This window comes from Pseudonaja textilis, chromosome 5, assembly GCF_049901715.1.
Source record: "Pseudonaja textilis isolate UNSWEBS1 chromosome 5, rPseTex1.2, whole genome shotgun sequence".
Classification (NCBI taxonomy): domain Eukaryota; kingdom Metazoa; phylum Chordata; class Lepidosauria; order Squamata; family Elapidae; genus Pseudonaja; species Pseudonaja textilis.
Genome location: NC_141994.1, coordinates 55,531,675 through 55,550,113, shown reverse-complemented (window position 1 = coordinate 55,550,113; position 18,439 = coordinate 55,531,675). Strand labels below are relative to the sequence as shown.

General features: G+C 37.2%; 1 protein-coding gene across 3 annotated transcripts in view; it reads left to right on the top strand.

Annotated features, from left to right (window-relative positions):
- The first annotated feature begins 13,135 nt into the window (after nucleotides 1–13,135).
- LOC113453242 (cystine/glutamate transporter-like) overlaps nucleotides 13,136–18,439 on the top strand; it is a 29,812-nt gene continuing 24,508 nt past the window's right edge. Inside the window, exon 1 of one of the 3 annotated variants that reach the window (XM_026724785.2) lies at nucleotides 13,136–13,248. The gene's annotated coding sequence lies outside the window, so the exon portion shown is untranslated. Of the gene's footprint in view, nucleotides 13,249–15,722; nucleotides 16,663–18,439 lie in introns of those variants that run through there. The other 2 variants (XM_087934915.1, XM_026724847.2) reach the window with 2 other exon arrangements.

The following is an 18,439-nucleotide window of genomic DNA, read 5'->3' as shown; positions in this document are numbered from 1 at the left end:
AATTTGGTTTGGGGAGCATGTACTCTCCTTGGCTTCATTTACAGTATGTACAAGGCCAAACTCCCAGATAGGGTATTGACCCCAAGTTTTATTGATAACGGGCATATTTCAAAGAAACTTCAGTCAGATTACAAAATCATTCCATACCTTAATTTAAACAGGGTAGTACACAGTTTTTAAAAATGGTTCCAGAGGTTTATCTTTAACAAGATGTGCCCAGTTCATTTTGAGGATAAGCCATAGGAACATTAAAGGTAAAGGTAAAAGTTCCCCTCACACATACATGCGAGTCATTTCCGGCTCTAGGGGCTGGTGCTCATCTCCATTAAAAAGCCGAAGAGCCAGCTCTGTCTGAAGATGTCTCTGTAGTCATGTGGCTGGCATGACTAAATGCTGAAGGCGCACGGAACGCTGTTACTTTCCCACCAAGTGGTCCCTACTTTTCTACTTGCATTTTTACATGCTTTCAAACTGCTAAGTTGGCAGAAGCTGGGACAAGTAACAGGAGCTCACTCCATTATGTGGCGCTAGGGATTCGAACCCCCAAACTGCAGAACTTTCTGATCGACAAACTCAGTGTCTTAGCCACTGAGCCACCACGTCCCACTATAGGAACATTACGAATAGGGGAAAAAAATGTTACCCATATAGATAATCCTCGGTTTACGACAGTTTATTTAGTGACGGTTCAAAATTATAATGGCACTGAACAAAGTGACTTATGACGTTTTTCACACTTACGACCATTGCAGTACCCCCCTTGGTCACGTGATCAAAATTCATATGCTTGGCCAACTGACTCGTATTTATGATGGCTGCTGTGTCCTGAAGTCATTTGAGCAGTTTTTGTGATCCTGATAAGCAAAGTCAATGGGGAAGCCCAATTCACTTAACAACCGTGTTACTCTCTTAACAACTGTGGTGATTCACTTAACATCTGGCAAGAAAAGTCATAAAATGAGACAAGACTCACTTAACAAATGTTTCAGTTAGCAAAAGAAATTTTGGGTTCAAGTGTGATCACAAGTCAAGGACTACCTGCATTTAAATGAGAATTACTTAGAGGAACACATATTTCCCACATATTTTAAATGTTATGCTGATGGTTCAAGGCGTAAGGAGGATCGGTATTCCCATAATTACTAATCAAATTAAGTTAGAGTGGTAATAATTGGAGGAAATATGAGTGTGAACCAACAGTTAGACATGGGAATGGATGTTGCTGCTGCTGGTAAAGATTCCACAGATGGATTAGACGTCAATTAATAACATAGTTTAGAAACCAGGTTATGAATTAGAACAAAATAGTTATTGGAGTGAAGTTAGAGCCTGTTGCATTCTGAAATCAGTTACAAAGATTCCAGAAAGAGCTGCGCGGGACAGATTCTGTATAGGGTGGCACCAGAGAAATCCACCAGATCCAGTTTTATTTGTCACCGTGAACAAAAGCGGTGTTCTGCTGTTGTGATGCAAACTTCATCTATCCAAGGGTTGGTATAGTGACAGGATGCATGAATAAGTGGGCATCTGTTGCATCATTGCAATGCTGCATTTATCATTTGTAACAAATACACCCACACCTATACCCACCCACCCACCCACTATTTGAGGGGCTGCCACAGAGAAGAAGGGGTCAAGCTATTTTCCAACGCACCTGAAGGCCAGACAAAGAATAATGGATGGAAATTGAACAAGGAGAAATTCAACCTGGAAATAAAGAGAAACTTTCTGACAGTGAGAACAATCATCCAATGAAACAGCTTGCATTGTTGTTGGGAGCATCATCACTTGAGAGTTTCAAGAAGAGATTGGACTGCCATTTGTCAGAAATGGTGTAGGGTCTCCTGCTTGAGCAGGGGTTGGACTAGATGACCTACAAGGTCCCTTCCAACTCTGTTAATCCTGTGGTTGCCTTTTTTGTACCTACTGTTGGAGTCCGATTTTGGAGGGGGGGAAATATAACTGATACTTGTTATGACATCAATAAACATATTTTTCATCTCAAAACACACACAGGAAGTCCTCGACCTACAATGGTTCATTTACAACGACATTGAAAAATGTGGCTTATGATCATTTTTCACAGTTATGACCTTTGCAGCATCCCTATAAACATGCAATCAAAATTCAGGTGCTTGGCTGCTGGTTCATATTTAGGACCATTGCTGTGTCCCAAGCAGGGGTGGGATACAACAGGGTTAACTACTGGTGTGGTGATTTATGAGATTCGATGATTTATGATGTGCTTTTCTGCATGCTGCGCGTATGCCTGTAAATCGTCATCAGCACGCTGCATGCAGAGAAGCAGCCTTTGAAACAACCCTCTTCTCCTGCTTTTTTAACTACAGCTATGCTTACAAGGCAGCTGAAGTTGAAAAATCAGGAAATAAAGGTCAGGTAAGAGCCTGGGTGGGCGGGTGGACAAAAACATCAGCAGACATAGAACCGGTTCTATGTCTGCTGCTCTTCAGAGCTACCTGTTCTACAGAGGTGGACAGAACCGGTAGAAACACACCCCTGGTCCCAAGGTCATGGGATCCCCTTTTACGACCTTCTGACAAGCAAAGTCAATGGGGAAGCCAGACTCATTTAACAACCGGATTACTCATTTATCAACTGCAGTGATTCACTTAACAAGCGTGGCAAGAAAAATTGTAAAATGGGACAAAACTCACTTAACAAATGTCTCACTTAACAAGAAAAAAATTGGGTTCAATTTTGGTCATAAGTTGAGGACTACCTGTATTCTTAAAAATAAAAACAATACGCTAACTAAATGTTTATTATTTTATTTATTTATTGAATTTTTATTTCTGCCTATTTGCCCATGGCGACTCGAGGCAGCTCCCAGAATGTAAAACTATATTTAAAACAAAAAACAATAAAAACTATCAGAAATAATCAAATAAATTAATAAAGTACAACAGAACAAAATCTGAAAAGAAAAAAAATGTTTGTACAGAAAATCTCATGTCCACTGAAATTTAGTTTCTGAAATAATACTACTCTTTCTTGAATTTTGGGACTAGCTGTAGTGTGCAAATGTGCAAAAATGCAATTCTTTCTAAGTGTAGGTGCAAATACCTATTTAGAAAATTCTTTCACGCATCAGAAGGTAAGAAATTATCGAATGATGCCGCATTGTATTTGTCAGCCTTGTCCTCATAAACAAAAATAGCACAGTTAAACCTGTGCATCTGTCCTGTTTCTGTTTATTATTACATTCTTCATTATTGTTTTTTATCGACAAAATAAAAATGCTGAGTGGTTTGCAAGGGATCCTTACCTGTTCAAGATTATTATATTATTATACCAGGCATAACTGGACATGGGGATAAAAAAGCATATCAGAAAAAAATATTTGTCTTGAATTCCTGGGATTTTGCAAAGCTGACCTATCCTGTTATTTCAAATAACAGAAGAAATAAGAACAGATTTCTTGGTTGGTGCTATGGAGATCAAATTATTTCCACAACATGCAACACAACAGTTTGTATCTTAACAAAGTAATGAAAATAATGTAAAATTTATTAAACTCAACCACCACCAGTGCTCTCCTGTGGCAATCAATACTTCCATCTTTAGATCATGCAAGCTTCATTCCAACCTGTCGGGCTCTATTATTTACATCATGTTCTGTTTTATTTATTCTCGGAGTATCTTCCGTTAATGATATCAGTATGTTCACAAACAACAGAGATGGGGAAGTCTCAAAGTCCAGGGGGACAGGGGACAGGAGAGAAATTTCAAAATAAATACAGGAATCAGACAAAGAGACAGACAGAATTACTTGGAATTCAAGCGTAGTGGCCTACAGAAATAGGTCATGGCATGGCTTTTTCAGAAAAAGCTTAATCTTCCAATTATTTTTTTCTTCTAAACACATGCCTTTTTGTGTGTGTTTAAAGTTCGGGATTTCTTCCAAAAACAGAGGAACACAACTTTAACAGAAGTATCTAGATGGCTTACTATTCATTCATTTGCACTGATTTTTTTAAAATTGTGGAAATTAAGAAGGCAGGAAATATTGGTCATCATTTTTTTTCCCTTGTGTTGTTGCCTTCATTTTGGTTGGATAAATAGGCTATCTAGCTCTGAAATTAGAGAGAAAACTATGAGGTCAGAGAAGAAAAACTAATTAATTTTTCATTTTGTTTTCATGCCATCTAAGAACAGTTTTCCTGACAGTGGACTTCAGATGGATAAAACAAAACAACAAAACAAAGCAAAATAAAAAACCAGACGCGGATGTATGCTACCATTCAATTCAATCTGTCTCTCTGTCTCTTTGTCTCTGTTTCTCTCTGTCTCTCTCTCTCTCTACCTCTCTGCCTCCCTTCCTGACTTGAAGGCACAAATCTATAAAAGAAAACACTATTATGTTCTTAGGCATTATATCGGAGTGGACTTCAAAAATTTTACCAATGGGTTCTTTGCCCAGTTGCTGGGTGGCCGTGGCCATGGTGGCCTAGTCGGTCTCCTGCACCATGGTGTGGAGGGGCGTTTTGCTCTCCCTGGGCTTCAGAGGCTTTCTTTGAGCCTCCGAGAGGGTGCGATTAACCTTGAGTTTGTATCTATTGTTTGCTCTTGTATTGTTATGATTGAAGCTGAAGTATTCATTGACTGGTAGGACATTACAATGTATGATTTTATATACTGTACTTAGATTGGACCGAAGGGGGCGTAGTTCTAGGTTTTCTAGGTCTAGAATTTCAAGTCTGGTGGCATATCAAATATTAAATGCCAGCTTCAAGTATCTTCAAGGCCTTCCATAAAGTCAACAACTAGGGGACAATGGTTTTGGGGGGAGAGCCCATGTTCCACAAAACTGGAACAATCATAGAGAACACATATCATCTAGTCTAACATTCTCTGCTCTGCTCTGTCTAACATTCTCTGCGGTGGGCATACAATTCAATATCTGTGTAAGCTAGATCTTTTATATTTTTTACAACTGATATTCAAAAATGCTTCAAGAAGAAGATATTGAAAAGACTTGAATTCATCCTTATTTCCAAAGATCGGGAAAGCAGGGACTTTTTAACTCAGTGTCAATAAAAGAGCCCAGCTGTTGTAGAAAACTGAAATTGAGCAGACCTAAAATCTAATAGGGAAGTTAAGATGATGACCTTCTGACTGTCATCAACTTTTACGAGGAAGTATTTTTACAGGGAAGTGTTTTCATTACTTAAGCAAAGTTTAACTGAAAAGACCTTTACATTTCGACACAGAAATACTGGTACAGAGGTGTGTTGATTTCCTTTCCTCCATCCCCAGTCCCTGACCTGAATGGTGTTTTTTGCAGTAAAGAATTTTAACTCCTTTCATATTTTTAATTTGCAAAATTAAGTTTTGCCAGTTCATAATAATAATATGTAACAATACAGAAACAAACTAGATATTACAAAATTATGTATATCTCAAAGGTGTTTTTTCAAGAGGCAACTGGGCTTTCTGTTTTTTTCTTTGAAGACATTTTACTTCTCATCCAAGAAGCTTCTGCAATTTCTTCAGTCAGAGATGAAGAAGCTTCTTGGATGAGAAGCAAAACGTCTTCAAAGAAAAACTAGAAGGTCCCTCTTGAAAAAGCACCTTTGCAACACCCATGACCTGGATGACTGAGAATCTCCATAGATAATTATGTATACTTTTCTTTTTTCACAAAATGTGAAAAATTGTATTCTTACACATAGGGATGGAATGCCCTTTGATTTTTTTCGTAGAAAGAAAATATGAATATTAAACAGAAAAAAGAGCTCTAAAATTAGCATATTAAATTAATATAAATCATCCAAATAACAACATTTCAATGTAGCCTCCAAATGTGCTAGCAACAACAATCAACAAGGAAAAGAATCTCCATCTGTTGCAAGAAAGTAGATCCTCAGAAATGTTAATTACATGTGCATAAAAAAGTAACAAGAATGCAGGAATGCAAGAATGCTACTAGGAGTACCAGAGCTGGATTACAAAACACCAGTCATTGGCTAGATAGCAGCAAAGAAATCATAAGTCTCTCCTGCCATCCAATGGCTAGCAGGATATTTGCAATTCAAATATGATTCGATTTAACAAAATCAGAGGTGAAAAGCAGAGTTACACCTTTTCCCACTAACAAATTTAAACAAAAGGCATAAGCTTCCTTGAGTGACAGCTCTCATCATTAGATACAAGTTTGTATTTGAAATGCAAAAAATCCCCAGAAGCCAAAATCAAACCCGCAGTTCACAAAAGATTATAGCTTTTAATAGAATTTGTTCATAGAAAAAGGTGCTACCAGGATCCTTGTTATTGATGTGAATGTTCCCTTCTGTGTACAGTATTTAGGTTACGGACATGTCTCATTTATATCAGAGAATTTGATGGAGTGATTGATCTGTGGTACATTTGCATTTAGCATAAACACTAAGCAGATTGTCTAAAAATAGAAGTATCTTCTGCACTAATGTGGAAGAACAACTCATAGCCAGAAGATTCAGAACTGTCTAATCATTTTCTTTTAGCCCTCAGCAGGCTGGCAAAATAAATAAATAGATTTAAATTAAATTACAGGCTACAAACATTTATAGGCTTATTTAAAAGACTGATGGATTATAAACAAATTATATGTTCCTTCTCCAGGCTCTCTCAGTTCAGCAATTACATGGTTTGAATAATTGAACCCCTGAATCATTCAATCACTGCATTCCTTATAATAGCGGAGTGCAATTTCTTTTTTACTTAAGCCAAAAACCATACTTGGACTTTAACGGATAAGCCAGGATTCCCAATTTAAAAAATAGCGAATGCAATTAGTGGAACAAGAATAAATAAAATAAAATAAAATATAACCAATATGATGATTCCCTTATCACATATATAATACTTTCCCCTTTCCTTCCATTAAAAACTACAATTTGGTAACAGCTTCTGTAGATCTCACCCAAGGCAATTAGGCACCCATGACTGTGTTACTTTGCCTTACCAAATGCTCCCTTATGCAGAACCTTCCCTTCTAGAAACAAAGCTGATTAAAAAACAATTTCCAAATGCGATTCCTACCAATGTAATTATTACAATAATAATGTTGCGCTCTGGCAGCGTATGCCACAGTAATGAAATGCGAGCCACCAGGTGACTCCTTTTGGTGACAAATGAATTTCAAGACAACTTAGTACTGTATGTGTGAGTATGGTAGGGATTTCATGGAAGGCAGCATGTGGCTGCTTCCTTCTAATTAGGAGCTAGGAGGACTCTATCTCAAATGAGACCTCTCATTTGCTTGAAGGTTTTCTAGTTTTTGTTGCTGGGAGGCTTTTACAGGTAGTCCTTGATGTACAACAACAATTGAGCCCAAAATTTATGTTGCTAAAGGAGAAATTTGTTCAGTGACTTTTGCCCCAGTTTACGACTTTGCTTGCCCCATTTGTGAATCATTGCGGTTCTTAAATTAGTAACATGCTGTTAATTGACGATAGAATAGAACAGAACAGAATAACAGAGTTGGAAGGGATCTTGGAAGTCTTCTAGTCCAATTCCCTGCTCAGGCAGGAAACCTTATACCAGTGGTGACTAACCTTTATGGGCTCCCGTGTCAAAAATCGTGTCTGCGCTTGTGCTAGTGCACTCACATGCCAGCACCCAGAAGGCAATGCGCACAGAGACCCTCCGCCCACTGCGCATGCGCATGCAATACCCCCCTCCCATGCCTCCCCCTTACCTGCATTGCACCTCCCACCTGATTTTCAGCCCATTTGAGGCCTTTTTCGACCTCTCCGAGGCTTGAGGAAAGCCTCTGCAAACTTTGCAGGCTGAAAAATGGGCTCATTTCGTTGCTTCCAGTATTTCCGGAAATACAGGAAGTGATGAAACGGGCCTATTTTTTGGCCAGCAAAGGCTTTCCTCAAGCCGAAAAAGGCCTCAAACAGGCCAAAAATCAACTGTGAGGCGTGCGCATGTGCAGTGAGGTAAGTTTGCCTGTGGTTCATGTGCCAGCACAAATGGCTCTGTGTGCCACTTGCGGCATGCATGCCATAAGTTTGCCATCACAGCCTTATACCATTTCAGACAAATGGTTGTCCAATCTCTTCTTAAAAACTTCCAGTGTTGAAGCATTCACAACTTCTGGAGGCAAATTGTTCCACTGATTAATTTTTCTAACTGTCAGGAAATTTCTCCTTAGTTCTAGGTTGCTTCTCTCCTTGATTAGTTTCCATCCATTGCTTCTTGTCTTACCCTCAGGTGCTCTGGAGAATAAGTTGACTCCCTCTTCTTTGTGGCAGCCCCTGAGATATTGGAACACTGCTATCATGTCACCTGTAGTCCTTCTTTTTTTTTAACAAATTTTATTCAGTTTTTCACATAAAAACAAAAATCTCTTTTTAGTGGACAACATATTTCCGGGTCATCACCTTTACATACAAATATGACAGCAATTATACATTCATATATGCATACTTAATTCTATTATTACCTTTTCCATTCCAAATTTTCAGTAAGGAGAGAAACAAACACATTAATTCTAGCCTCTTTCATTAATCTCAATCGAAACATCTTTTTGTTTCATTTCAATTATTTCAAATATAGTCCTTTAATATTTATTTTAAAAATAAAGATAAACATTATGTGTTTGCCTAATAATAATAATAAGTTGCCAATGTCTCTCCTTGCTTTTAATAGTCTATATTGACTTATTAATTTAGTTGATTCTTTAGTCTGTCATATTCCCTTTCCATTACACATTCTTTTTATAAATTCTAAATTAATACAAGTTTTAACACTAAAGAAAAAAACAAGTATAGGTTTCTTCCCTTTTACTGCTTTGAGTGTGACACCTCAGTGGTTAAAATATACCTTTATCCCTCATCTTGATTCCCAATAAACCATTATTTTTAAGAAGTTACAATAATAATCATTACATCTTTTCATTTGGATTCCACAGCATATTTCCCCCCCTTAATTTTTAATAAGAGTTATCAATATCTATATTACCCTATTTTCTAAATATTTTTAATTGCAGAAATATTCTTATTACCCCTTGTCAACTTGCAGAATCCCCTTTTTAATTCATCAACCATTATCTCTGAAAAAACAATTTCTTTTCAACATTTTACTATTTCTGTATTTCTTTATTTCATGCGCCTGTTTCTTACTGCTTCACCTCCCCCTCTTTTCCCCATATCTTTTCTCATTCCAGTTTATATCGCTCTCTTTCTTAATATCTTCCTTTCCCCCTTTCTGCTGGGTCTTTCTGTCTTTCCCAACTTCACAGGTATTCCCCCTTTTGATTGCCTTCTTAAGTCTCAACTTTTTAACCTTCCTTCTTTCCCCACTTCTTTGTAGCGTTCTTGTGTTAATTGTCTATTTAAGATGTCTTCTCCTTGAGTCGACTCCTCCTCCTCTAAAGCTCTTTCTTCTTGTTCTTCAATCGCCATTTCCATTTTTTCTAACACAGAGCAAAGTGATTCGCCTCTTTCCTGTAGTAATTCTCTCATTTTTAAGTTCCATTTTTAATTCCCGAAAAGATATCATCATTGCACACTCTTGTATTTTATGATCGTTAAAGTCCACAAAAAAACCCACTTTTACTTTCCTTCTTTCTTCTGTCAATTTTCTAAAGTTCTCAATTATTCCAGCCCAGAGTCTATACCAAAAACATCAATCAATCCCACAGTCAGTCTTTCCTTGCTTTTTTCTTTATTCTAGTTTGGCTTTCACTTTCTAAGATTCTTACTTTGTTTCAATATTTCTTTAATATTATACCCACACAAGTTCATTCAGAAACAGGATGCTTTCCCTTGTTTGAGCTCAAGTTTTTGTCAAAAGGTGGCACTCTCCATTATACAAAGTCTTCACCTTTTCCCCCTATTTTTTTATTTAGGGTTTTTCGAACCTCAATATTCCAACACAGTCCAGTCTCCAATTTGTAAACTTTATTATTATTATTTTTTGACAATCTCCAGCTTTATTTTATGCCTGTTTATTGCCAAAATATTTTAGTCCAATTTAGTTAAATCTTTAGTTCTGGCTTCTTCCTTTCCTTGTTCGAAGCCCAGCTTAGCTGTCAGAAATATTTTCTTATTTTTTTTCCTATCCCTTTGTAATTTTGCCGCTCGCTTTTCTTTTCTTAAAAATTCCATATTACCTTAATCCCGGGGTACTTTTGTTTAGTTGTATTGCCCAATTGTTCCGGTTCAGATGTTATCCACCTCTTTCTTCCCTCTTGCACAAATCTTAATCCAGCTGAGTCCTCCTCTTCAGGGTGGCCATTTTAAACCACCTCTGCAGTCATCTTTGGGGGGAAAAAGACCAGGCCCAGGAGGGGAGATGCGGCTCCCCTCAACCTGGCTTCCCCTTACTCCACCGCCCCTCCAAGGCAGCTTCAGCCCTTAATTGTAATGATTGGGGCTCTCCAACAAAAGAGTACGGACCATAGCCGCAGAGAGATGCAATCTACGATCTGTCAGTGAGGAGGCTCCGCCTTCTTCCCCATAGTCCTTCTTTTCAGTAAACTAAACTAGTACCCAATTCCAGCAACTGTTCTTTATTTTTTTTAGCCTCCAGTCCTCTAATCATCTTTGTTGCTCTTCTGTGCACTCTTTCTAGAATCTCAACATCTTTTTTACATTGTGGTGACCAAAACTGGATTCAGTATTCCAAGTGTGGCCTTAACCAAGGCATTATAAAGCTGTATTAATACTTCACGTGATCTTGATTCTATCCTTCTGTTAATGCAGCCTAAAGCTGGTTTTTTTGGCAGCTGTAGCACACTGCTGGCTCATATTTAAATGATTGTTCATTAGGACTCCAAGATCTCTCTCACAGTTACTACTATTGAGCGAGGTACCACCTAAACTGTACCTGTCCATTTGGTTTTTTTTGTCTAAATGTAGAACCTTACTTTTTTCACCTTGAATTTCATTTTGTTAGATAGTGCCCAATGTTCAAGTCTATCAAGATCCTTTTGTATCTTAAGCCTATCTTCTGGAGTGTTGGCTATTCCTGACAGCTTGGTGTCATCTGCAAATTTAATGACTTCCCCATCTATCCCCTTGTCCAAATCACTGCTGAAGATGTTGAAGAGTTAGAAGGTTGCAAAAGGGGATCATGTGACCCTGGAACACTGCAACCATCATAAATATGAATCAGTTGCCAAGTGATCATGTGATTAAGGAGTAGCTGCAATGGTCATAAGCGTGAAAAATGGTCATAAGCCAGTTTTTTTCAGTGCTATTTTAACTTGGAACTGTTGTAAGTTGAGGGCTACCTGTAGTTTGAGCATGGTGATTATCCCAGACATTAGCTTATTCAAGTCTATCAGGGCAAATAGATGCCTGAGGCTGAAATGAACTCTGACCTACTGTGTCCACTCTAGACAGTGTCTGTATTCCGGACATTCACCTTTAGACGTTGGCAAGCTATCTGGGAACAATAGGAGATTCACATCCAAACTTTAACTAGCTAATGTTCCTGTTGTCGAGGTGTCTGCTCAAAATGTTGGATTTCAACTCCCATGAACCCTAGTCCATATACTTTTTCCAGGTTGGTGATTAATGAACACAGGTTGCTTCTAAGTCTTATCTCCATTTTGTGTTACTCTAGAAAATTATAAAGAAGTCCCCCCACCCCCCAACTTTCTTTCATAGTGGAACAAAGGAACAAAATCAAGGCACTGTAGTTTAGGGAAGAGAAATAGTCTATTCCAATGTTTCTCAACCTTGGTAACTTAACGTTGTGTGGATTGTAACTCCCAGAATGCTGCCACCAGCATGGCTGGTGGAGGAATTCTGGGAGTTGAAGTCCGCACATCTTCAAATTACCAAGGTTGAGAAACATTCATCTATCCTATGTCTTTGGTGTCCTATCCTATGTCTTACCTGGCTGTGTTTTGCTAACTAACATTATGGCTCTTTGTCCTAGTTCCATCGCCTATCCAATCATTACTGATCAATTTTCATTTATCACAAAAGATTATTCATGGATATTCATAAAATGTAATGAAAACATAATGTAATTATGTTTGAAAAGATAGATTTATAATGAAAATGAGAATGGTGGGGGAGAAGGGGGTAATGAATAACAGCCTCCCCTTACTATTCTTGCAAAGACACCAAGTTAGCCACTGTGATTTGGAAAGCTAATTCTTAATAACAGCCTATACCAGGAGTGTCAAACTCATCTCATCATGGTGGCATTATGTGACATATTGGGACTTTTTCCCCCTTGGTGGGCATGGCCAGGGCATGACGCATCCGGCCCATGGGTTGGGAGTTTGACAGCCCTGGCCTATACTAAGGAATTCAATCAAGAATCCACATGATTCTACATATGCCTTGTATGAATTCTACATATGCCTTGTATGAAGGAAATCCCAGGTAGAATGCCTGGGATTTCCAAGTATAGCAGAAAAAACATATGTGATAAGTGGCAACAAATCAGTCTAAAACAATACACAGCTAGGTGGACTTATAATATAATATAGAGTAAGGCTTTTTCTGTGTTCCTCACAGCAGAATTTTGTTGATCCCATTAGACATCCCATATGTCAAGCATAAGGAAGACAAGTTTGGCTTGATGCCTGTTCCCCAAAATGTGCCAAAGTTTAGATGGAGGTAGGCATTATGTTTACTCACAGGCATCAAAACCTCTTTGAACAGTGTTCCTATTTATTTAGTTTTGATTTGGTTTAGCTACCTAACTGTTGCCAATTTGTCTGGTGGGAAAGTCTTACTTTCTTTTTCTACTTATTCTGGGAGGTTTTCTTTTTAAATTTTAAAAAGTAATACTAGGGAACAATTTGTCTTGCCTTTCAAAAATAGTGTAAATGAATAACATACAACATTATGCACAGAAATAGACATCCCATTTGGGCATCTTTCATTAATGATGAAAGAATAGGATAATAAAGAATAAATAATAAGAAAGCAACAGTACTGTGGTGCATTAACAGGGGTAAACAAAGATTATTCCAGTCTAAATTATCTAATCATAAGGAGAAAAATACTCATTTCTAAATATATATATATATATATATATATATATATAAACTTTAATTTATTAATAATCCAGAAAGAGGATGATGATGATAGCAACTTCAGAGTTAAAAGGAAAATATGTTTGCTCAACTGCAACTTGTCCTTTGGGTTTATTTTTTTTTAATAAATAGATAACAGCTGAGCCCAACAGCAGAGAAAGCATCCAGTAGAGCTCTGTTCTGGAGGAGAATTAAGGTACTCCTACAATTTAGTGGCTGGACATCTGCAAAGACAAGTGAGTAACTTGGACATGCTGAAAGAAATAACTTTTAGGCATAAAGATCTGCTCAGATTTGCTTTTCAGAAGTGTTGGATTACAATTCCCAGAATGTTCAGCTGGTCATGTTGACTGGGGTTTATAATTATCCGATTACAGATTGGGAAGGCTAGATAGCATGGAAGCAGAAATTGCCAGAAGGTTAGAAAAAAGCCAGGGATAGGACTGCCATTTTTAAAAATGTTCTTTAATTGCCACTTGATAATGCATGTCCTGGTGCTGTGAAAAACTCTGATAAAATTCTGCAGATGAAGCTGATATTATGGGCAGTAGGCAGGCATCCTTAGCTAGAAAATCACAGTCCATATGAAAATATGTTTTTGGGGGGTGGGGGTTGAAAACTCTGTCAACTCCCTGGATACTCCTATTTCATAAACATCCTTGCGATTGGAATTATGTTTGAATGTCATCTGCAAAGCTGATTCGGTAATATGGGAAGCTGCAAGGAGATTTTTTTTAAAAAATAAACTTTTTCTTTTTTCTTTATGGCCCTGTAAGATTTTTGTTTTATTTGTCTTTCAGTTGTGAGGAATGTAGGAGCTCTTGCAGTGTCACTTTACAAAGCCCGCATGCAAGGAAACTGAAAAGGGCTAGCAAATATGGGCTGCGAAAGAGAGGATAGCCACTAAGGCATCAAAGGATTGGATGAATTTTTTTGGCAGTGCTCAAACTCTATATTAGATTTTTGGGGTGGCATTTGGGGGATGGATGCTTAAAGGTCACATTTTATTGTCTAACTTTTTCATTATTGAGAGCCTCTGAACAGTCTGGGCTTTATTTATTTATTTATTTCTGTGATAAAAATACCGATTAAGAAAATCTTCACCACAATATCTGAGACCTGCTCTTGGCTTCTCCAAGCAAACTGAACAGAGTAACAAGGCAGCTTTCCTTCCACTCATTTTTTAGCATTTGGTAATGTGCCTTTCAGTACAAAAGCTCTATTGGAATCCTCTTGTTGTTTGCTATCAATAGACACATTCTTTGCAATAAGGGTCTTACCTACTTTGAAAGTCATATAAGCCAATGAAGAGGTTAGTGTTTTGTTTCTAAACAAAGTCACAGGCAAATGTTCCTAAAACTTAGGAAAGCTTGTGGGGTCACTCCGGGTGTCTTGCTCATATGAGAAATACTAGTGCTAATTACTGGAGCTGAACTAGTTAACGGAATAAAAATTGCTGGGAATAAAATTGTTTGCTGCAATATTGGACCCCTACAGAATGCTGGCCTTTATTATTGTTTTCTTCAGCACAGCTAAAAAAACAGTGGCAGGATGAGACAAAAACCTCTCCTGTCCTTGAATGGAAAAGGGCTTGCTTATTTTTCATTTGTTACCAGCAAAATGGAGGGTCATTGGATTCGTATGGGAAAAAGTGAGATCTCTTTGGGAATATCTGAAACAGATCCTGCTGTTCACAGAAGGAACTGACCAAGAGGCACCAGCATGCTGGGTTTTTCTCCCTCTAGGCTTCCTCAAAATAACCGGATTGGTTGGCTGAATGTTGAAATCCACAAAAGAAGCAAATTTGGGTTTTTTTTAAAAAAAAGTTTTTTGAATCATCAAAGTTTTCTTCTGAAAGAGGCAGATATTTAAGTTTTAATAATTTTCATTCCTATCTTTCTGTTTTGCAGAAAGGCAGATTTTGTTTCCATGATTTTTTTAAAAAAATCTCAATAATAAGAATAATTCAGCAGTAGAATCAATTATTCTAAGAATGGTAGGTTCTTATTCAGGATATTGGGAGAGATATTATAAGTTCCTTTGGTGTGTTCTTCTTTTGTTCAATTCAGCGGCTTTGAGAAAGACAAGAAGTATGGTTATTTTTGCCACTGAATGGTGTGCCATGAATGATACCCCCAAAAGTTGGTAGGTCCAAGGCATAAAAGTAGATGAGGACAGAGAAAAAGTTATGATTAATTGTAATTGAATTAAAATTAGGACCAACTAGTTATATGAGCTACTATGTATTTATTACTAATATATAATAATGCATTTATGAATCATTTTCTCTCGGCATCGAAAATCTAAATTTTGGAGGAGCTATGGAAATTACATTCAGGTCTTTGGGAAATTGCATCTGCTCCATTTTCTCTACAAGGTGAGAATCCCTCATATGTTTATTACTAGGATAGAGAAATGTGCCATTATAGAATGATGGCTCTCTATTCGTTAAAGTTCTGCCAACCAAGATAAAGATTGAACTATTAGCTTCTACGTGCAACTGGATTTCTTTCAGCTGTTTTATAGAAAGACTCTAGGATTTAATGTAACAGCTTCAACAAATCTCCCCCAATGTGGTCCATTTCAGATAGTTTCCAGAATTCTGAACCAGCTTAGCCTTGCATTCACTATTTATCTAGGACACAATGTTTGAGAAGGTTGGCTTTGAGGGTTGCACTGGGCTAAGTCATAGATATCTCAACAGTTTATTGCCTATATTCATTATGAACACAGTACTCTGAATGTACAGAGGTTAGTGGGTATTTATGGAAGAATGGGCTTCCTTATTTGTTACTAGGATGCTCCACTGTTACTTTTTCTTCATGGAAAATCCAGTTATTTTCCTGAAAAGCTTCTTTGTTATTTGCTTTTAAGTACTTATCTGCTGTTAATGATAGCTTGGCAGTTTTCCATTAGTGGAAAAAAGTGATACACAGAATGTAAAAAGATATAATGATTTCCATAACATTTCCCTGTGATTCTTTATACAGATTGATATATTTTTAGAAAACATCAGTACCAATTTAGTAGAAAGAGAAGCCTTTTTTAGTCTGCCAACTGAGATCAAAACGTGCCAGCTTTTGATAGCAACCTTTATCCTAACTTCTTTTTTGTGATTCTTTGTATTGAACTTTGACAAAATAACGTTCAGTTAGAATAGACTTCAACTAGAGGATTTTCCTTTGATGACTCTTTAAAAAGAAAAGTACCTTTTAAAGCTGAACATACAGGCAATCTAATAATTAAAAGCCAAACTGATAATTATGTTAAGCTTCTGATAAATTCCTGAAGGATTCCAACCAGTTCCAAAGTTGAATGTGCACCTAAAAAGAGTGTGGTTTTGTTTTGTTTTGTTTTGTATTTGCTAAGGGACTTGTGTCTGGCTCTTCATTTACCAGTTCTTATTATTCAACAGTTCTGTGATCCTACTTATCTACACTGCTTAATGCGTTCACATTCCTTGCTTATTTTTCTAAAGAAGTTAAGATTTTTTTTAACTCTTTGTTAAATTAGGAGAGTCTGACGTTTGATATTTTTGCCCATTCTTGCTGTTAGAGATTACTTAAATGAGAGAATTCAATTTCAGCATTGTTCGGTGGATTAAATAATCCTGCATCAGTCCATTTCTATAGGGTTCCTTTAATTGCTGGGTAAGTGCCTTTTCTTATGTATGAACTGTTATTAACAGCTGATGAATGTGTGCTAAGAATAGTGTAGCTAACCTAAGAAAATTATGGGAATGGTGTGAAGTTTAAATGAAAAATGAATTGTTGTCATCTTAAAGGCTTTCATAAGATTGACTCTTAGATTAGAAGCGAAGCCCATGGTATGTATGAGGAAACTCCAGACTTCAATATCTGTGTCTATAACTGTTAGGGGAGGACCTCAACCACCATTCTTAACAACCTTTGTCCCCTTCAAGTCTCCTAAGCTGAGGCTCTGTTGACCGATGCTTTCAATTATTTTGACTGTTTGTGTTTTCAAAATTAGAAATATACCTCACATTAAAGAAACACAGAGTCCCAGCATTATGTAGCAGACTGTATACACAGTATCTTTAGGTTGTTTGTAAATGTGAAACAAGCCTTTTAAACATTCAGATCTTCTAGAATTTTCCTATCGTTTTCAGTAAGAGATTGTTGGAGAAAAAGGGGAGCATTACAATAAGTTTTGCTTACTGTAAAGAAGAAAGATAAGCAAGTAAAATGTCATATGTCTCTCGTGTTAACCTGGAATTAAAAAAAAGTTAACCCAGAGAGCAAGTAACTCAGAAAGTGATAAATACTATTTGTTAGAAATGAGGTTAAGTGTATAAGACATGAATTCCAAGGGGTCCTCTATTTTCTTGTGAGAAATATACGTGTAGGCAATTTAAGGTAGCAAGATTCTGGGTTCTTGTACTTTTTCAGCATATGGGGAAGGAAGCTTTCTCTTACGAAGCTGGGCATTCTGCACTTGATTGTTTTAAAAATCACTTATCAATGTGAAAATCACCTGTCACCTAGAGAAAGAAAATGACAACAGATGTTACACTCCTTATTTCAATGAATAGGCTTCTAATTTATTTCCCTGTCTTGTTGATATTCATAAGCTTCAATGCTCCAGCATGGCCTATTGATTCATATATCGCCGGTCACAGATCTCTGTGTTATAATTTCTCTAAGAGACATTAAAGTTGTATAGTTCTGAGGCACAAGAGGAGACTTAAGTTGGAGAGAGATCCATTGCTGTTATCAACAACATTTGTGGCAATGTGTTATTTCACTTTTGAAGAGATTTGAAGCAATTTCATTGGGAAATTTCTATATCCAGATCTAGTTGCAAATATTATATTTCTGAAGTATCAGAATGATGAAAGTAGTCTCACACCATGAGCTTCTTTTGGGGGAGGGGTATGATATCAGAACACACATTTTAAAATGGTACAGCTTGCATTGTGAAGGTGCTGCTTTCATCTTCCTGCCCCCTTTACTCCTTTCTGTTGATGTCATTGTATTGGTGGATCTCTCGGTGCTTTTTCTCTCCACTACCACCAAATGTCACCTGCCAGCAGGAAAGAATAAACATGAGATTTATTTTTATTTATTTGATTTATTTGATTTGTCAATTGCTTACAAGATAATAGGTATAAGTATATACATAGTTACGAATACATGAAATGGGTACATATAAGAAAAATAAAAGAAACAATAGGGCAGGGACGGTAGGCACATTGGTGCGCTTATGCACGCCCCCTACAGACCTCTTAGGAAAGGGGTGAGGTTAATAGTAGACAGTCTAAGGTTAAAGTTTTGGGGGTTTGGGGAAGAAACCACAAAGTCAGGTAGAGTATTCCAGACATTGACCACTCTGTTGCTGAAGTCGTATTTCCTGCAATCAAGTTTGGTGCGGTTAACCTTGAGTTTGTATCTATTGTGTATCTTGTGT